The sequence below is a fragment of the Carcharodon carcharias genome, chromosome 15 (assembly GCF_017639515.1).
Source record: "Carcharodon carcharias isolate sCarCar2 chromosome 15, sCarCar2.pri, whole genome shotgun sequence".
NCBI lineage: Eukaryota > Metazoa > Chordata > Chondrichthyes > Lamniformes > Lamnidae > Carcharodon > Carcharodon carcharias.
Window position 1 is genome coordinate 41,933,777 of NC_054481.1, and position 20,083 is coordinate 41,953,859.

Genomic DNA, 20,083 nt, shown 5'->3' on the forward strand with positions numbered 1-20,083 from the left:
AAAAATGACCATAAAGTACACTAACGTGTCCTCAGGTTGTGAATTATATAAATTCAAGTCTTTATGTCATTTCTCTGTTTGTTGTAGCCTAATTGAGAAAGATTGATACAACTCTATTATTGTTGTATCGTGGAAACTACGAGGATGGTAAAGCCCAGCTAAGTAAACCTTGGGTGGGGTTTTCGGGCCTCTTTCACTGGCAGGTTCTTCCAGTCTGCCAAAGTCAATGAAACTTTGAATGGCTGACCGCATCCACCGCCAGAAACCCACCGCAGCAGGACTGGAGAATCCAGCCACTATTCTTTGATCATCAAGCAATTCCTATGTTCCTAGGATAACAGTGCAGCTAAAGAACTGTGGACAGTGGGAGTGACATAAAAATCAGGGGCATGAAGAACACTTGAGGTGCAGTCAGCTTTTTCTGTAATTACTTTCATAGTTAAGCTTGTGAAGCAGCCTTTCATTCAGAGTCTCAATGAAGGCTTTCTGCAAACCCACTGCAACATAGTACATTACACACTGTTTGCGAACTGAGTGAGAAGTTAAGCCATGCAGGCAAACTTTCCAATGGTTATTTTGTGAGCACTAGAACTGAGCGGACAGGTCGAACAGACTGAGATTCTTCTCTCCAGAGAGAAAGCTGCAACATGACCTAAAGGAGGTGTATGAAATTATGACGCCACTCAGTAAGGTAGATGTAAAGAAGGTGTTCCACTTGTAAAGTAGTCCGATAGTTAGGGGCCATAAATATAATAAATTCACCAATAAATCCATTCACTCACTGGCCTTCATTGGCTCCCAGTCATGCAATGCTTTGATTTTAAGATTCTCAGCCTTGTTTTCAAATCCCTCCACGGTCCTATCTCCATAATCTCCCCTAGCCCCACAACCCTCCGAGATACCTGTGCTCTCCTAATTGTAGCCTTTCAGCATCTCTGACTTTAATTGCTGCACCATTGATGGCATGCCTTCAGTTGCCCAGGGCCTAAGCTCTGGGATACGCACCTCTGTGCCTCCCTACCTTGCCTTCCTCCTATAAGATACTCCTTAAAACCTACCTATTTCACCAAGTTTTTGGTCATCTGCCCTAATATCTCCATTTTGTAGTTTGTGCCATATTTTGTTTTAAAATGTGCATATGAAGCACTTTGGAGCATTTTATTATGTTAAAGGCACTGAAATATAAGCTGTTGTTCTTAAAAAACTCAGGAGAAACTTACTTACTCAGAGAGTGATGAAAATGTGTGACTCACTATCACATGGCCAATTTGAAGAGAATAACACAGATGCATTGAGGCTAAATAAGTGCACGTGGGGGAAAAAGGGATAGAAGAATATGTTGATAGGGTGGGATGAAGTAAATAGAGTGGGAGGAGGATCAGTCTAATATGGGGCTGTGGCCTGTTTCTTGTGCTGTGAATTTCATGTGATACACTGACCTTTGTGGAACCAGGCCATAAGGGCCAGGGAGACCCCAGATACAGTTCTCAGTGGTGTAGTTGGTCTGAACAGCCATTGGTGTGATACAATTGTCGGCAATACAAATTTACAAAAGGAGGAGGAAAATCAGTTCTAGCTCCCACTTCTCATTATTCTACCATTAGGGAATGTGTACAGCTGGTCATGGCGGACTGTGCATATTTTTTTTTTGTAGCCTTGTTGGCCAGTTTCAGATAATTCTCCTGGCATTACCCATGTGCAGCTGTTTCAGTATTGCTGTTAATTCTTCAAAACCTGTTCCAGAATGTAAATATGGCAGCCCCTTAGAGAAGCAAGAGCTGATCCACATTCTGGAACAACTTCAGCTGAAGTGATCCCAGTGAATAAGGGAAAGAAATGCTAAAGGTTTGCTCGCTATCAATTAATACCCCAGAAATTCAGCATCATTCCAATTTCTACATTTCAGTCTATGGTCACTTTATGGTAAAGATTGTGCAGGAAGGAACCTGCAGTCCCTCCCTTACATTCCCATGGCAAATTAATCCCAAATAAGGTTAGCTGTATCAGACAGGAGCATGGCCAGGAGATGGAGGGACGTCCAGGCCAGGAGTTTCCTGTTTCCCAACCTGGAGCACCACATGGCTACTGTGCTAGGAGAAAGATGCACAAATTGCTACAAGAGGGCCAGTGGGTCCCAAGCACACAGTTTCTGGGACTGGTGCTCCTGCCCCATTGCAATGAGAGGCCCCAGGATGCCCCTTTATTGGTGGCAGGTGCCCAATAGCAACACACTGGCAGGGGCAGAAGTGGAAGCCATCGCTTGCTGCATCCCAGCATATATCAAGATGTCAACCCATGGATTTTTATCCCCTACATTATGCAGGTGATTAGGCTATCTGACGTTCCCAATGAGCTGTGATTCTCCAAAGCTGAGCCAGGGTGTGGGATCATCCCTTGGACCTCAATTTTTCCAACTTACAGAATGTGAACAAACTGAGCTTGTATCTAATTGATGCACTCCATTAAAAAAAGGCTTGCATTATTAAATACTTCATCATATCTGCCAGAAACATCTCAAAATATTTCCTGTACAATGGATTACTTTGAAATGCAATGACCATTGGTATCAAGCCAAACATGACAGCCATTGTGCGCATGACAGGATCCTACAAACACTTTAACACGTTTCTAGTCACAGGGGGAAATTTGGTCAGAACACTGAGAGAATGGTCCACTTACCCTCAAGGTCAGCAAAGGAATCTTAACTATTCACTAGAATTGGCAAATGGCCTCATTTTGATATCTCATCCAAAGGACAGTACGTCTGATGATTTAGCACTTCCTCAGCACTGTCCCAGAGTGGGGTTTGAACTCACAGCCTTCTACCTCAGAGACAGGAATGTAACCAATGGAGCTGAGCAAAAACTTTGAAGTGACTAATCTCTGTTCCATCGAGTTCATCTTTCATTCATTCAGTCAATCGCCTGCACGCTCTGATTATGTGCATTACAAAAAATTTCCTCTACCTTTCCCTTCTTTCATTAATGTTTTTATCTTCTTTTAATTATCATTAGTCTCATGTTTTTCCCCACCCCTTTAACTGGCATTGATAAGCATTAGAGTGAGATCCCACACTAAGTCCCATTCACTTATTGGCTTGTGCTCACTGATTCATATTGGCTCCTGATCCAGCAATATCTGCTCTCCAAATGCCTCTATAGCCTTGCCCCCTTTCTATCTCTATAACCTCGTCCAGCCTTATAAGCCTCTGAGATATCTACATTCCTCTAGTTCTGTTCCCTGGCATATCCCCAGTTTTTATTGCACCACCATTGCCAGCCATGGTTGTTTGATAATGTGCCAGTAAAGCCCCATGGAATGCTTATTATGTTCAGGTGCTATATAAATAAAAGTTTTTGCTGTTGTTGTTCTGCCTTCAACTGTCTAGGCCCTATACCTCTCTGCCTCCCCACCTCTATCTGTCCTCCGTCAAGTCGCTCCTTAAAATCTACCCCTTTGACCAAGCTTTCGGTCATCTATCCTAATATTATGTAGCTCAATGTCAAATTATTCTTGATAATGCTCCTATGAAGTGCCCTGTGATTTTTTTTACTATATTAAAAGCACAAAATAAAGGCAAGTAGTTGTTAAATGCAATTTTTGCTGTGTATTGGGTCACTTAGTCGAAGGAGATCTATTTGTGCTGAATTGTTAATCTGAGCTACTTCAGCTACAGGGGCCTTAACTTAGCATTCCTGGGCTGGGGAGGAGGAGTGAAACAATGGGCTTAATTTAATAGGGTTGGTGCAGTGTGGGGGTGGGGGGTGCATATTGCTTGCTGATCCCTTTGCAAGAGTCAGCCAGCAGTTGATGAACATAAAAAAAAGGCTTAAAAACAAAAAACTGCGGACGCTGGAAATCCAAAACAAAAACAGAATTACCTGGAAAATCTCAGCATGTCTGGCAGCATCGGCGGAGAAGAAAAGAGTTGACGTTTTGAGACCTCATGACCCTTCGACAGAACTAAGTAGAAACAGAAAAGGGGTGAAATATAAGCTGGTTTAACACACACCTTAAACCAGCTTATATTTCACCCCTTTCCTATTTCTACTTAGTTCTGTTGAAGGGTCATGAGGACTCGAAACGTCAACTCCTTTCTTCGCCGCTGTTGCTGCCAGACCTGCTGAGTTTTTCCAGGTAATTCTGTTTTTGTTATAAAAAAAAGGCCACCCTGCAGCGATAACCTATTGCCGGCATGCTAAACATGCAGAGAGTGGGACTTCCGCCCCTCAGTGGGAAGATGTCCCACCCTTGGCCGGCAGGTCCAGCAATTCCAGCAGCGCCAGAATAGAGTAGTGGGCGCTGCCGGGACTGCAAGCAGGCCCCAGGAGGAACTTCATCAGATCCCAGAGCCAGGTGAGTCCTGGGCATTTAAGGCTGGAAGGGATGTGGCATCTCAGGGAGGGGTGAGGGAGGTGGGTTGGGTTTTGGAGGCCAGGCAGGGAGGAACAAAAGGGGGGTAACATCTTGGTGGGGTGACCCGTTGCACAAAGAGCACCATACAAATGCTGTGTCCCCTCTCCCTTTCCAAAAGTTTATTTTTACAAGCAGCACCCCACTCCTGCCCACTTGCCTATCCCAACCATGCTATGTTGTGGGCTCTGTAAAATACAGGTCAGTTGGCTTGGTAACAAGTTTAATTGTCCGTTAATTATTTATTGAAAAATGGGGGGGATGGGCCAATTTGCACACAGCAAGCTCCCACAAAACAACAATGTGATAATGAACAGATTATTTGTGTTTTTAGTCTTGTTGGTTCAGGACAATTGGAGAATTCCCCCATTCTTCCTCAATAGAGAACAAAGGGGATCTTTTATGTCCACCGGAGAGGGCAGATGGAGCAAAAACAAAAATTGCTGGAAAAACTCTGCAGATCTGACAGCATCAGTGGAGAGAAAGACAGAGTTAACATTTTGAGTCTATATGGCTCTTCTTCAGAGCTAAAGAGAAGAAAAATGTGATGAAATATATGCTGTTTAAGGGGGGTGGGACAGGTGAAGCTGGATAGAAGGCCAGCAGTAGGTGGAGGCAAAGGAGAAATTGAGAAAGGTGTCATAAACAAAGGGGTGTTGATGGTGGCTAAAGGAGGTGCTAATGGTGACTTTAAGGATAGAAAGCAGGATAAGCAAGTGACAGATGGCCCTAGTGGGGGTGGGGTGGGGGGACGGGACAATGTGGAAGAAAAGATCAAAATTGGCTAAAAGGTGGGGATAAAACAATAAATGGAAATATTTTTTTAAAATAATAATAATAGAAATAGGTGGGAAAAATATATATAAAAATTGAAAAATAAATATTTGGAAAAAGGGGATCAACAAGAGGTGAGGATGGAGGAGAGAGTTCATGATCTGAATTTGTTGAACTCAATATTTAGTCCTGAAGGCTGTAAAGTGCCTAGTCGGAAGATGAGGTGCTGTTCCTCCAGTTTGCATTGAGCTTTATTGGAACAATGCAGCAAGCCAAGGACAGACATGTGGGCATGAGAGCAGGATGGTGTGTTGAAATGGCAAGCGACTGGAAGGTCTGAGTCATGCTTGTGGACAGAGCAAAGGTGTTCTGCAAAGCGGTCGCCCAGTCTGCGTTTTGTCTCTCCAATGTAGAGGAGACCGCATTGGGAGCAGCGAATGCAGTAGACTAAATTAAGGGAAGTGCAAGTGAAGTGCTGCTTCACTTGAAAGGAGTGTTTGGGCCCTTGGATGGTGAAGAGGGGGGAAGTAAAGGGGCAGGTGTTGCGCCTTCTGAAATTGCATGAGAAAGTGGCATGGGCGGCGGTTGAGGTGTAGAAGAGGTGATGGAGAAATGAATTAGGGTGTCCCGGAGGGAGCAGTCCCTATGAAATGCTAACGCGGGGTGGGGGGGGGGGGGGGGGGGGGGGGGGGGGGGGGGGGGGGGGGGGGGGGGGGGGGGGGGGGGGGGGTGGTGGTGGTGGTGGTGGTGGTGGTGAAGGGAAGCTGTGTTTGGAGGTGGCATCATGCTGGAGTTGGCAGAAATTGCGGAGGATGTTCCTTTGAATACGGAGACAGGTGGGGTGATAAATGAGGACAAGAGGGACCCTATCATGGTTCTGGGAGGGAGAGGAAGGTATGAGTGCGGATGCGCGGGAGACGGGCCGGACACAGTTGAGGGCCCAGTCAACCACCGTGGGTGGGGTTCCTCGGTTAAGGAAGAAGGAAGACATGTCAGAAGTGCTGTTTTGGAAAGTGGCATCATTGGAACTGATGCAATGAAGGAACTGAGAGAATGGGATGGAGTCCTTACAGGAAGCGGGGCGTGAGGAGCTGTAGTCAAGGTAGCTGTGGGAGACGGTAGGCTTGTAATGAATATTGGTGGACAGTCTATCACCAGAAATGGAGACAGAGAGGTCAAGGAAGGGAAGGGAAGTGTCATGATGGACCATGTGAAAGTGATGGAGGGGTGGAAATTGGAAGCAAAATTAATAACTTTTTCCAGCTTCAGACGAGAGCATGAAGCAGCACCGAAACAGTCATCGATGTACCGGAGAAAGTGTTGTGGGAGGGGGTCCTGAATAGGATTGGAACAAGGAATGTTGCACACACCCCATAAAGAGACAGGCATAACTGGGGCCCATGTGGGTACCCATAGCCACACCTTTTATTTGGAGGAAGTGAGACGAGTTTAAGGAGAAATTGTTCAGTGAGAAAACAAGTGCATCCAGACGGAGGAGAGTAGTGGTGGATGGGGATTGTTCAGGCCTCTGTTCAAGGAAGAAGTGGAGAGCCCTCAGGCCATCCCGGTGGGGGATGGAGGTGTAGGAGGATTGGACGTCCATGGTGAAAAGGAGGCGATTGGGGCCAGGGAATTGGAAATTGTTGCTATGATGCAGGGCATCAGAGGAATCATGGATGTAGATGGGAAGAGACTGGACAAAGGGAGAGAGAATGGAGTCAAGATAGAGAGAAATGAGTTCCGTGGATGGGAACAGGCTGGCGCAATCAGTCCACCTGGACAGTCCTGTTTGTGGATTTTGGGGAGGAGATAGAAGTGGGCCATCCGAGGTTTGGAGGTGATGAGGTTGGAAGCTGTTGAGGGAAGATCTCCAGAGGAGATGAGGTCAATGGCTTGATGCTTGGTGGTGGGGTCATGGTCCAGGGGGAGGTAGGAGGAAGTGTCAGAGAGTTGGCGCTCAGCCTCTGTGAGGTAAAGGTCAGTATGTCAGACAATAACAGCATCACCCTTGTCGGCAGGTTTAATAACAAAGTCAGAGTTGGACCTGAGAGAACAGAGTGTGGCGAGTTCAGAAAGAGACAGGTTAGAGTGGGTGAGAGGAGCAGAGAAACTGAGATGGCCGATGTCACGCCGTCAGTTTAATGCTCATTTAAAACTGGGGGAGAAACAGGATCTGGGAGACAGGAGAAAAGATTGTGCACTGTCAAAATGGAACAGACAACACAGATATTCACTCCTGTCTCTTTTAACCCACAAGTGTGGTGTATTGCACAGAGGGAAACCTTCTAACAGTGTAGATATTCGAGATTGCCAATCTATTCTCTTGAAGAATAACACTGTTATTGAAGTTAAGTCGCGGTCCTGGGCACGCAGCATTTCCGAGCCATCTCCCCACAGAGTGTAGCTTGGCAGAAAGAAGCCAGCAACCCTTGCGGGCAGCAGGCACTGGGGACCAACACCTCAGCTGGTGAATTCTTTCCATCACCAGTACAGCCAGCTGTTCCCAGCTGCAAGCGGTAATGTGATTGGCACATCAGCTGCAACATTTCCTGCCCGTTGTCAAGAGCCTGGAAGTCTTTGCCTCCAGGTTGCACAGGGAAAGCAGCAGATTGTCAGTATTCCGAATGTATCCTTTTGTAGTCATTGTACCTTTTGCATTCGCTTCCCCGGGGCCACACACACAGCACTTGGAGAGATAAAACACACTTTGCTGACATTTGAGTTTCAAACCTTTCTTTATTTTGAGCGTGCCTGCCTCCAGCCGACTCATTCCCACAGCTCCTAAATCACTATGCAATGTTGATACGCAGGAACAAGATGCCAACGTGATATAGTGCAGATGTTGCTCTGCACTGCACCAGCCCAGAACACTGTTGACTATTACTCGGTCACTGGGCAGGTCCCAATGTCCCAGATGTTATGTCATTTTTGGAATCTATTAAGGGTGATGCATTAAAGGGGAAGCTAGCTAATGTACATGAAGGTGAAAGAAATAGATGGATTTTTGATAGTGTTTGTGAAAGGAAGTTCAGTTGTGAAGCATAAATACTGACCTAGACCAAACAGGCTAAATGCTGTAAATTCTATGTAATGTATTTGAATTGTCCTGAGTGATTTTGTTTTCAAATTGCATGTAATTTTGTTTTTGAACCCGATGTATTTTTAGTTTGCTAGAGCTACTTTTGAAGGGGTTGCCTTCTGTTTGTGAAACTGCCTTGACTATACTTGCAAGATGCTTTTAGCAACTGTTGCTCACATTTCCACAGATATTCTTGTGTTCAGTAAGATTTCTCAGTCCACTTTCTGGACATGGAGCAAGGGAGAGAAGGAAAGAGAGGGACTTGGAGTGAACAGCAGTGCAGACAAAGAGAAAGAGCTTTGCAGGCTTTTGAACGAGAGCAGGTGGAAATTCCAAAGAACAGGAGTGACTATCGATGTTGTGAGCGAAGTCAATGTCAAACAATCGGAGCATGTCTGAAACAACATGTGTGAATTGGAGAGATAGGGAGTGTTGAGTCCATGAAGATAGAGAAAATTAGGGTGAGCATGCTCAAGCCAGTTTTCTGGCACACAAGGAAGCTCAGAAAATAGGACCTTATTCTGAACATGAGTCACAATATTTTGGCCTTTTTGCTTGTGTTTTGTTGAAACAGGAAAATAAATTAAAAAGCATATTTAAGACACCCAACCCAGAGGTGACAATGGCATGAATTCAGATTCCTGCCACAAATGGAGAGAAATAGAAACAATAACAGGTGATATTTTGGGAGTGAGCGAAAAATGTCTTGTCAATTATGTTGTAAAGTTTAAGAGAAGCAGGTGATAGGTATTAATTGTCTTTAAGCACATATAAATAGGGGATAGCTGGGACACTGGGCTATGTGAGAGGAGAGCTGTGAGACTGCACAAGTCGATAAACTCTCTCATTAAAGTAAATCTCTGTGACTTGGTTTCAGCTACAGCAACTGGCTTGGATTCTATGAACAAAAGAAAAATATCTTCAGAGCAGATCAGAGTTGAAGGGGAAGCTGAGATCAAGATTAAGTTATTCCCCAAAATTTTACCCCTCTGGACTTAACCCGAGGGAGCATCCAGAGATATTTGAGGTCAGGGGACAGGAATTGAGTTCTTAGATATGGTCAACATTTGACCTTGCGGTTTATTAAGTCTTAATGCCAGATGAGAAGTTGGATTTAATGGACCATGTGGATAAATAGAGCCCAGTGTTAATGTACACATGAAAGATGAATTCCATGGTCATGTCACTGAGGGGTGGCATGTAAATGGCCAAGAAAATTGCGCCAGGAACAGACACCCGCGATCAACCAGAAGTGACCCTGTAAGATCAGAAAGAAAAACAATTGGAAGAGATTAGGGCCTAGAAGATTTTGAGCAGCAGATAAGGGGAGTCCCTCTTGGCTGCATTTAAATCCAGGGCTAGAGGTGAAAGAGCAGTCTGCAATCCACTGAGCCATCCAGGGCAGACAAACACTCCTTCACTATATTTGACCCATAATGATCAGAAGTACAACAGGTGCAGCTGCCAATCCAAGGGCACACTTCCCAAATCTGAATTACTTTACAAATTACTAGTTTTTAAACTTCTATTCAATCAAGTTCCTTCCCTTGACTTCTTTTTAGCTTCCCTTGAACCACTGGCAGTTTATCCTCTTTCTGTAGTGCATAAACAGATACAAAGTATTCATGTAATAAGTCTTCCATTTCCTTAATATCCTTCATGGTATTACTTGCATTTGATGGGTCCACATTCTGCATTACCATTCTCTCTACAATAATGAAAATTTCTTTCATCAAATCATTTACCCCATCATGTCTGTGCTGGCTCTTTGAAGGAGCAATTCACCCACTGCCACTCGCCCGCCTTTTCTCCATAGCCCTGCACATTCAGATAGTAATTCAATTCCCTCTCGAATGCCTTGATTGAAGTTGCCCCCAACAGCCTCTCAAGCAGCATTGTTGGGCTTTTTATATACTGAATTAGAAAGGAGTCCTGTATGTTCTGAGATGGTCCTTCTATCAACTCTTAAGTTGAGTATTTAGTAGATTAGTAGACAGACTGCAGTCATACTCTGATATCAGCTTAATGCTTGTTTATTAGTAACACATTTAAACAGGTTACAGAGTGCTCCTATGCATTATGTTCCAAAGAGAATCTAGCACATGACTGACTGATGTCAGTGTTATATCACCATCTATGTCATACATTAGCATATCTCTTACTTTATACTACACTGTACATATTGTAGAAATGCCATTCTCTCATCCCCATTATCTATCTCTTCTATCTAACATCAGGATAGTTGAAATCCACCCCCCCCCCCGATTATTTTTCAATGTTTTTTACTCAGTTCCCTAATTTGTCTGCATATTTCTTCCTTCATCTCCTTTCCACTATCGGTGATCTGTAGACTACACATATCAGTCTGATGGGTACTTTGTTACCTTTTACTGTGAATTCTTGTAGGTTTTTGTTCGTATTCCCCTTTTACACCTCAAAATTTTATTTGTTGCTTTTTATAGCTCTCTCAGTCCACTGGATTTCCCTATTTCCTTGTATTTGTGTAATAATTTTCTTTTAGCTTGATGCTGCCACTTTCTCCATTTGTTGACTATGGCCATGGCTTAACTGGACAAGTGGGGCTTTTGCCCTTTAGACGTATGTGCTGGCTTTATACTGGACTGTAAACATCCTACTCTTTGTTTGTAGGTATTTGTATCAAAGCTCAACTTCAGTTTATTGGCATCAATTCACTTATAATCCCTTCAAAGTTTGCCGTGTTCATGATTAAAATCTTTACTTATGACTTTAGCTTCTCCCTCTCAAACATACCATCAAAGATCAATGAAGAGCCAAAACTCTTCAAGATATTCCCTTTCAGCTAGATTGGTGGCGGCTTATTCAACCATGAGAGGGCATCACAGGCACATTACAAGAAGACATGCCAGTGTCAAGGAACAATCATCAGAAACTGGAATTGTGAACGAGTTGCCCACGTACACCCTCACCTATCTCAGGGACACTAAACTAACTAGCATGCTAACCATCGCCCAACTGTGATGAACTAATCCAGACTAGACTTTGAACTGGACAAGTCATTTACATCGCATCATTCACAACCCAAGTCGTCCTGAAGTGCTTTACAGCTAATGAAGTACTTTTGAAGTGTATTCAGAGAATGCAGCATGGTTTAGTGTAATGCCACGTGGATTTCACCCAGTAAGCCATGGAGCACATGTACACTAAATGAAAAGGTAGTTCTTAGGGTAGATGCTTTGGTTGTGAAGAAATATCTATATGGGTTATGGAAATACAATGTTACTTTTTAACCTTTAATAGTTTTTAATTGATTTGCATAGTTCCTTGATGAATATTTTTTTCTATCTCGGCATCCAAGCCGTCATTATGCTTATTAGTAGAATTACACTCTCTTCTTGCACCCTGCCTTTGTGTGCTTCAAAATAGGTTATGTGCAACATGTAAGTTCATTAATACCGATGAAAATTTGTCTTTCAAACCAGTTACTGTTATGAGAACTAAAGTGCTTGCCAGCAGTCAGGCTATTAAGAGCATGGTTTTGCATGTTCTCATGTGTACCATTGGTAATGTCACTCAATCTCTTCAGCACCTGTATTATAATCTCTGCTGAACAGCATTTGTAGCACAGTAATGCTGTGATGAGCTGGTGTTGGCCCAGGCACTGGAAGGCAAAGAAGCGTTAAGCAGAGAACTTGAAGAGGAGTAGCTTTGGGGTGTGGAGGTACATGGCTAGAATCTGTAAACTTGACTCATGGGTTCACATTCTTCCTTTGTCATTTCGATTGTTGTTTAAATATTTTCCTCATATCCAATTGCTGTGGTCAATCTCACAGGAAGCGTGTGGAGAATCTGCTTTGTGTTGGTTCCAGTGTGAAACCATTCTGACTGTGCCAAAAGTTCTGGGAAGAAGAACAAAGGAAGTCAATATATGTGTGTGCCACACACAATAATTCATTCCAGGTTGGAATTTCTCCCACGTGCACCCCCACACCCCCTGCAAACAACCAAAATGGAACATAGGAATGCACAGCCTATTAGGTTGATCACATCATCCAGTAATGTGCTATTGTGCCCTGTTAATAACAGTTCAATGGAGGCCTCATACTAACCCAATTCCAGCTATCCAATATAATTGTCAGAATGGTACCCAGTGCTCATGATTTGTTTCCTTTTCACACGCACACTTCAGTAAAGATTTACCATAAATAAAGTGAAGTGCTTACAATTTTTTGCTGTTAACCACATTGACTTGGTAAATATGAAACCAAACCATATGGAAAAAGTCTGTGCTGAGTTACTTGATAAACAGACAGGATGACAATACAGGCTCTACAGCTGGACTAGTGCTCTATGGATGGAGAGGGCAAAATTCACCTGGGGTTCCTGCTGCTGGTTGTCACCTATGACTCCTAGGGCTAAAATTTCCTTGTCCTGCAGAGACAGGTTCTATGGAGGGACTGGGAGCAAAGATGGAAAATAGTACATCTGGTCAGCTACTCAACAGCTTCCCATCTCTGAGCACTCTAGACCAGAGATGGGGTGAGCACAGGAGAGACTACCCAGCCATCATTACTGGATATCCAATTAGGTCATAATTGGGCCAATTGGGAGAAAGATGGTACCACTGGGATCTTCCCGATGGCAGCTGGGCCTCTTGCTGAGGCTGGAGCCTGGCAGGTAACTAGGAGTAGCCACCCTGCAGCAGGCCTGAGGGAAGGGTGCTTTGGTGTCCCCCATTTCACCAGCACAGACCCACAGGGATGTGATGGCCACATCCGCAGCCTCCTGTGGAGGATAGCCCCTCCATGCTGATGATCTGACAGCTGTGGCCATGAGGGATTTTTAACTTCTTATAATGCTGCAGAGAGCATCTCCATTTTGAGGTACTCTCATGGCCTCCTCCTTATCTCAGTAGCAGCCACTATCCCCATGGGGCTGCGGCCGTATATTGCGACGGCCTCTTCAGTTGGGCCTCCCACCTCTCTGTTCCACCCATTGTTGTTAATTAGACAGGGCTCCTAGAGACAGCTTCTTTGGCCGTCAGCAAGATCAGGATCAAGATGGCGGACATCATGACAGGCAGGACAGGAGAATGTGGGTCAGTTTCTCGCTGGCGGAAAAAAAAATTGCGATTGTCCGCTCCCGACTTTATCCCTCTTGTGGAAAATTCTGAGAGTCTGAAGGAACCAATTGTAAAAGGGTCCCAGGCCAAAATGTATATGCCTAATAGCCGTAAGACCACTAAACCTTGCAGCTGGCACATTCACTTTGTGAAACCGCCCCTGCCATCCCGCAAAGGCACTATGTGGGGATGTAATGTCTGGGACGATAGAAACCCATGGGCTCCACACAGACTCCTTCATTAGCGAATGTAAAGTGGCCATTGCAGGCTTACGTTCATTCATGTTTCTGTTCACTGCTTCCACAGAGATGAGCACGAGGGCCTGATGGATGGAACAGGAAACATTGCCTTCACCCCGGCAGTCAGGCAACAAAGAAGGAGAAGAAGGGCCCGTCTACAGAAGGCTGGGCAAAGATAACAGCCTCACTCTGATGAACAAGGGCTAATGGGGCCCACTCAACACCCAGGAGTGACAAGGAGGATTGATGAGGGTAGTGCAGTGGATGCTGTCTACATGGATTTCAGTAAGGCATTTGACAAGGTTCCACATGGCAGCCTGGTCAGGATCCAAAATTGGCTCTGTGACAGAAAACAAAGGGTAATGATCAAATGGGAAGAGATTTCCAGTGGTGTTCCACAGGGCTCAGTCTTGCGGCCCTTGCTGTTTGTTGTATATTTTAATGATTTAGACTTAAATGTGGGAGGCATGATTGGGGAATTTGCTGATGACACAAAAATTGGCTGTACAGTTGATAGTGAAGAGGATAGCTGTGGACTCCAGAATGATGTCAATGGTTTGGTTGAGTGGGCACAGAAGTGGCAAATGGAATTCAATCTGGAAAAGCGTGAGGTAATGCATTTGGAAAGGGCAAACAAAGCAGGGGAATACTCAATAAACAGGAAGTTATTGAGAGGGGTTGAGGAAGGGAGAGAACTTTGAGTGCATCTCCACAGGTTCTTGAAGGTGGTAGGATGGGTGGGCAAGGTGGTCAAGAAAGCAGATGGAACACTTTCCTTTATTGGGTCAGGTATTGAATAGAAAAGCAGGGATGTATTGATGGAACTGTATGAAACACTGGTTAGGCCACAGCTGGAATTTTGTGTACAGTTCTGGTCACCACATTACAGAAAGGACATAATTATTCTGGAGAGAGTGCAGAGGAGACTTACAAGAATTTTGCCAGGGCTTGAAAATTGCAGCTATGAGGAGAGATTGGATAGGCTAGGGTTGTTTTCCTTAGAACAGAGTGCGGCTAAGGGGTGACCTAATTGAGATATACAAAATCATGAGGAGCATAGATAGGTAGACAAGAAAGACTTGTTTCACCTAGCTGAGGGGGCAATTACCAGGGGACATAGATTTAAGGTGATTGGTAGAAGGATTAGAGGGGACATGAGGAAAATCTTTTTCACCCAGAGGGTGGTGGGCATCTGGAATTTACTGCCTAAGTTGGTCATTGAGGCTGAAGCCCCCAACTCATTTAAAAGGTACCTGAATCTGCATCTAAAGTGCTGTGACCTGCAAGGCTTTGGGCCAGGTGCTGGAAAGTGGGATTAAAATTAGCAGCTAGTTTCTTTTTCCTCTTTTTTGGCCAGCACAGACACAGTGGGCTGATTGGCCTTTTTCTGTGCTGTAATTTTTCTAGAGTTTCTGTGGTTCTAAGTGGAGGCTGCCAGAGGCATAGTGTATAGACATGTGGCAAGACCAGGGTGTACAGAAGACATTTCTCATAGCTCCAGATGAGTGAGAGACAGTGCCGTAGACACCTTCATATGTCTAAGGATGTGGTGGCTCACATCTGCCACATTTTCCGGGAGGAGTTGATGCCGTAGGGACTGGGAGTCTATCCATTGCCAACTGCTGTAAAAGTGACCACCGCTCTGAACTTTTTCGCCAGTGGCTCATCCCAGGCTCCACTGGGGACCTTTGAGGGATTTCACAACATCTGCTCACAAATGCATTAACAGAATCACTGAATCACTGAAGGAGGCTATTCAGCCCATCGTGTCTGCACCAGTTCTCTAAATGTGCATCATGACTTAGTGCCATTCTCCTGCATTTTCCCCGTAACCTTGCACATTGTTTCTAATCAAATAATCATCTAATACCCTCTTGAATGCCTCGATTGAACCTGCCTTCACCACACTCCACCCAAACCACTCGCTGTGTGAATAGGTTTTTTCTTCCATGACATTTGCTTCTTTTGCAAATGACTTTAAACCTGTGCCCTCTCATTCTTGGTCCTTTTGCGAGTGGGAACACTTTTCTCTATCTATACGTTCCAGCTCCCTCATGGGCCAAGATTTTCCCCTCGGCGATTTGGAGGTGGGGCCTGCTCGCCGAGGGGAAAATGACGCAGGATGATGTCGGGAGGAATCCCCAATGTCATCCCGGTCCATTTAAATTTTTAGGAAAGCGGGCGGACAGCGAAATCAGCTATCCGCCCACCGACCTGTCAATGGCCAATTGAGGCCATTGACAGGCTATTTAAAGTAATTAAACACCTGCCCGGCCAACCTTAAGGCTGGCGGGCAGGCCATGAGCCCCAGTGGGCTCCTGATTATTGATGAAACTTCATCCACTGGCGGGATGAATTTTCATGTCCGTATTGTAAAAAATTAATAAAGTGTATGTGTTCTTTACTAACATGTCCCATCTCATGTGACATTGTCACGTGAGGAGGACATGTTAATAATTATTTGATGTTTCTATTTTTAATGTTTTTGACACTATCAGTATTCTCCCTGAGACAGGACTTTGCCTCAGGGAGAAGTGAGCGCGAAAGAGTGCACTTTGACAGCTGGGGATTCCCTTCCCCCTCACACAGGAAGGGCCTAGCACTTCCCGTCGGGGATGCCGCTGGGTGGACCTTAATTGGCCTGCCCACTTAAAATGGCGGCGTGCCCCGTTTCTGTGGTGGGGATCAGCTGTCCAGCCACCGCCGAGCTGGTGGGGCACACCCGCCATCCGAGGGCAAAATTCTGTCCATGGTTTTAAGCACATCTATTAAATCTCCTCTTAGCCTTCTCTTCTCTAAGAAGAACAATCCCAGCCTCTACAAACTATCTTCACAACTGAAGTTTCTCATCCCTTGAACCATTCTTGTAAACTTCTTCCGCACTGTCTCCAATATGTTCACATCCTTCCTATAATTAGGCGCCCAGAACTGTACACAATACTCCAGCTGAGGCCTAAATGGTGTCTTATATATTTTTTATTCATTCACAGGATGTGGGCTTCACTGGCTGGGCCAGCATTTATTGCCTATCCCTAGTTGCCCTTGAGAAGGTGGTAGTGAGCTGCCTTCTTGAATTGCTGCAGTCCATGAAGTGTAGGTACACCCACAGTGCAGTTAGGAAGGGAGTTCCAGGATTTTGCCTCAGTGACAGTGGAGGAATGATGATATATTTCCAAGTCAGGATGGTGAGTAACTTGGAGGGGAACTTCCAGGTGGTAGTGTTCCCATTTATCTGCTGCCCTGTCCTTCCAGGTGGTAGTGGTCATGGGTTTGGAAGACGCTGTCTAAGGATCCTTGGTGAATTCCTGAAATGCATCTTGTAGATGGTACACACTGCTGCTACCGTGCATCGGTGGTGGAGTGTGTGAATGTTTGTGGATGTGGTGCCAATCAAGAGGACTGCTTTGTCCTGGACAGTGTCCAGCATCTTCAGTGTTGTAGGAGCTGCACTCATCCAGGCAAGTGGGGAGTATTCCATCACACTCCTGACTTGCACCTTGTAGATGGTGGACAGGCTTTGAGGAGATGGGAGATGAGCTACACGTCGTACGATTCCTTGCCTTTGACCTGCTCTTGCAGCCACATTATTTATATGGCTAGTCCAGTTCAATTTCTGGTCAATGGTAATCCCCGGGATGTTGATGCTGGGGTATTCAGTGAATGTCAAGGGGTGATGGCTGGATGCTCTCTTGTTGGAGATGATCATTGCCTGACACTTGTGTGGTGCGAATGTTACTTGTCACTTGTCAGCCCAAGCCTGAATATTGTCCAGGTCTTGCTGCATTTGGACATGGATTGCTTCAGTATCTGAGGAGTCGCAAATGGTGCTGAACATTATGCAATCATCAGTGAATATCCCCACTTCTGACCTTATGATGGAAGGAAGGTTATTGATGAAGCAGCTGACGATGGTTGGGCCGAGGACACTACCCTGAGGAACTCTTGCAGTGATGTCCTGGAGTTGAGGTGACTGACCTCCAACAACCACAATCATCTTCCTTTGTGCTAGGTATGACTCCAACCAGTGGAAGGTTTTCCCCCTGATTCCTATTGAGGCCAGTTTTGCTAGGGCTCCTTGATGCCACACTTTGTCAAATGCTGCCTTGAAGTCAAGGGCTGTCACTCTCACCTCACCTCCAGAGTTCAGCTCTTTTGTCCATGTTTGAACCCAGGTGGTAATGAGGTCAGGAGCTGAGTGGCTCTGGCGGAACCCAAACTGGGCATCAGTGAGCAGGCTATTGCTAAACACAAGTGCCGCTTGATAGCACTGCTGATGACCCCTTCCATTACTTTACTGGTGATCGAGAGTAGACTGATGGGGCGGTAATTGGCCAGGTTGGATTTGTCCTGCTTCTTCTGTACAGGAGATACCTGGGCAATTTTCCACATAGCTGGGTAGATGCCAGTGTTGTAGCTGTACTGGAACAATTTGGCTAGGGGCGTGGCAAGTTCTGGAGCGTAAGTCTTCAGTACTATTGCCAGAATGTTGCCAGAGCCCATAGCCTTTGCAGTATCCAATGCCTTCAGCCGTTTCTTGATATCATGTGGATTGAATTGAATTGGCTGAAGACTGACATCTGTGATGCTGGGGACCTCTGGAGGAGGCTGAGTTGGATCAGCCACTCGGCACTTCTGGCTGAAGATTGCTGTGAATGCTTCAGCCTTAACTTTTGCACTGATGTGCTGGGCTCCTCCATCATTGAGGATGGGGATATTTGTGGAGCCACCTCCTCCAGTGAGTTGTTTAATTGTCCACCACCATTCACGACTGGATGCGGCAGGATTGCAGAGCTTAGATCTGATCCGTTGGTTGTGGGATTGCTTAGCCCTGTCTATCACTTGCTGCTTATGCTGTTTGGCACGCAAGTAATCCTGTGTTATAGCTTGACCAGGTTGACCTCTCATTTTTAGAGATGTCTGGTGCTGGTCCTGACATGCCCTCCCGCAGTCTTCATTGAATCAGGGTTGATCTCCTTGCTTGATGATGATGATAGAGTGGGGGATATGCCGGGCCATGAGGTTACAGATTGTGTTCGAGTGCAATTCTGCTGCTGCTGATGGCCCACGGTGCCTCATGGATGCCCAGTCTTGGGTTGATAGATCTGTTTGAAATCTATCCCATTTAGCACAGTGGTAGTGCCACACAACACGATGGAGGCTATCCTCAGTGAGAAGGTGGGACTTTTTCTAAACAATGACTGAGTGGTGTTCACTCCTACCAATACTGTCATGGACAGATGCATCTGTGACAGGCAGGCTGGTGAGGATGAGGTCAAATAAGTTTTTCCCTCTTGTTGGTTCCCTCACCACCTGCCGCAGATGCAGTCTAGCAGGTATGTCCTTTAGGACTCGGCCAGTTCGGTGAGTAGTGGTGCTACCGAGCCACTCTAGGTGGTGAACATCTGCACCCTTGCTACCTTCAACATGGGGAGCACTGATTCATCAGCTGAAGGAGGGCGGTATGTGGTAATCAGCAGGAGATTCCATGCCCATGTTTGACCTGATGCCATGAGACTTCATGGGGTCCAGAGTCAATATTGAAGACTTCCAGGGCAACTCCGTCCCGACTGTATATCACTGTGCTGTCATCTCTGCAGGGTCTGTCCTACCAGTGGTGATGGTGGTTTCTGGGACATTATCTGTAAGGTATGATTCTGTGAGGATATCAGGCTGTTGCTTGACTAGTCTGTGAGGCAGCTCTCCCAATTTTGGCACTAGCCCTCAGATGTTAGTAAGGAGGATTTTGCAAGGTTGACAGGCTGAGATTGCCGTTGTCATTTCCAGTGCCTAGGTTGATGCCAGGTGGTCTGTCCAGTTCCATTCCTTTTTTGTGTCTTTGTAGCAGTTTGATATAACTGAGTGGCTTGCTAGACCATTTCAGAGTCAACCACATTGCTGTGGGTCTAGAGTCACATGTAGGCCAGACCAGGTAAGGATGACAGATTTCCTTCCCTAAAGGACATTAGTGAACCAGATGGGTTTTTACAACAATCAACAATAGTTTCATGGTCATCATCAGACTTTTAACTTCAGATTTTTATTGAATTCAAATTCCACCATCTGTCTTGGTGGGATTCAAACCCAGGTCCCCAGAGCATTACCCTGTGTCTGTGGATTACTAGTTCAGTGACAATACCACTACACCATCGCCTCCCCGCTCAGCATAACTTCTCTGCTTTTGTACTCTATGCCCCTATTAATAAAGCCCAGGATACTGTACGCTTTATTAACTCCTCTCTCCACCTGTCCTGCCACCTTCAATGATCTATGCATGTATACACCAAGTCCCTCTGCTCCTGCACACCCTTTAGAATTGTACCCCTTATTTTATATTGTCTATTCATGTTCTTCCTACTAAAAGGCATCACTTCACAGTTCTCCACATTGAACTTCATCTGCCACCAACTTCCTACTCCACCAACTTGTCTATGTCATTTTGCAGTTCTGCACTATGTCCTCCTCACAGTTTACAATGCT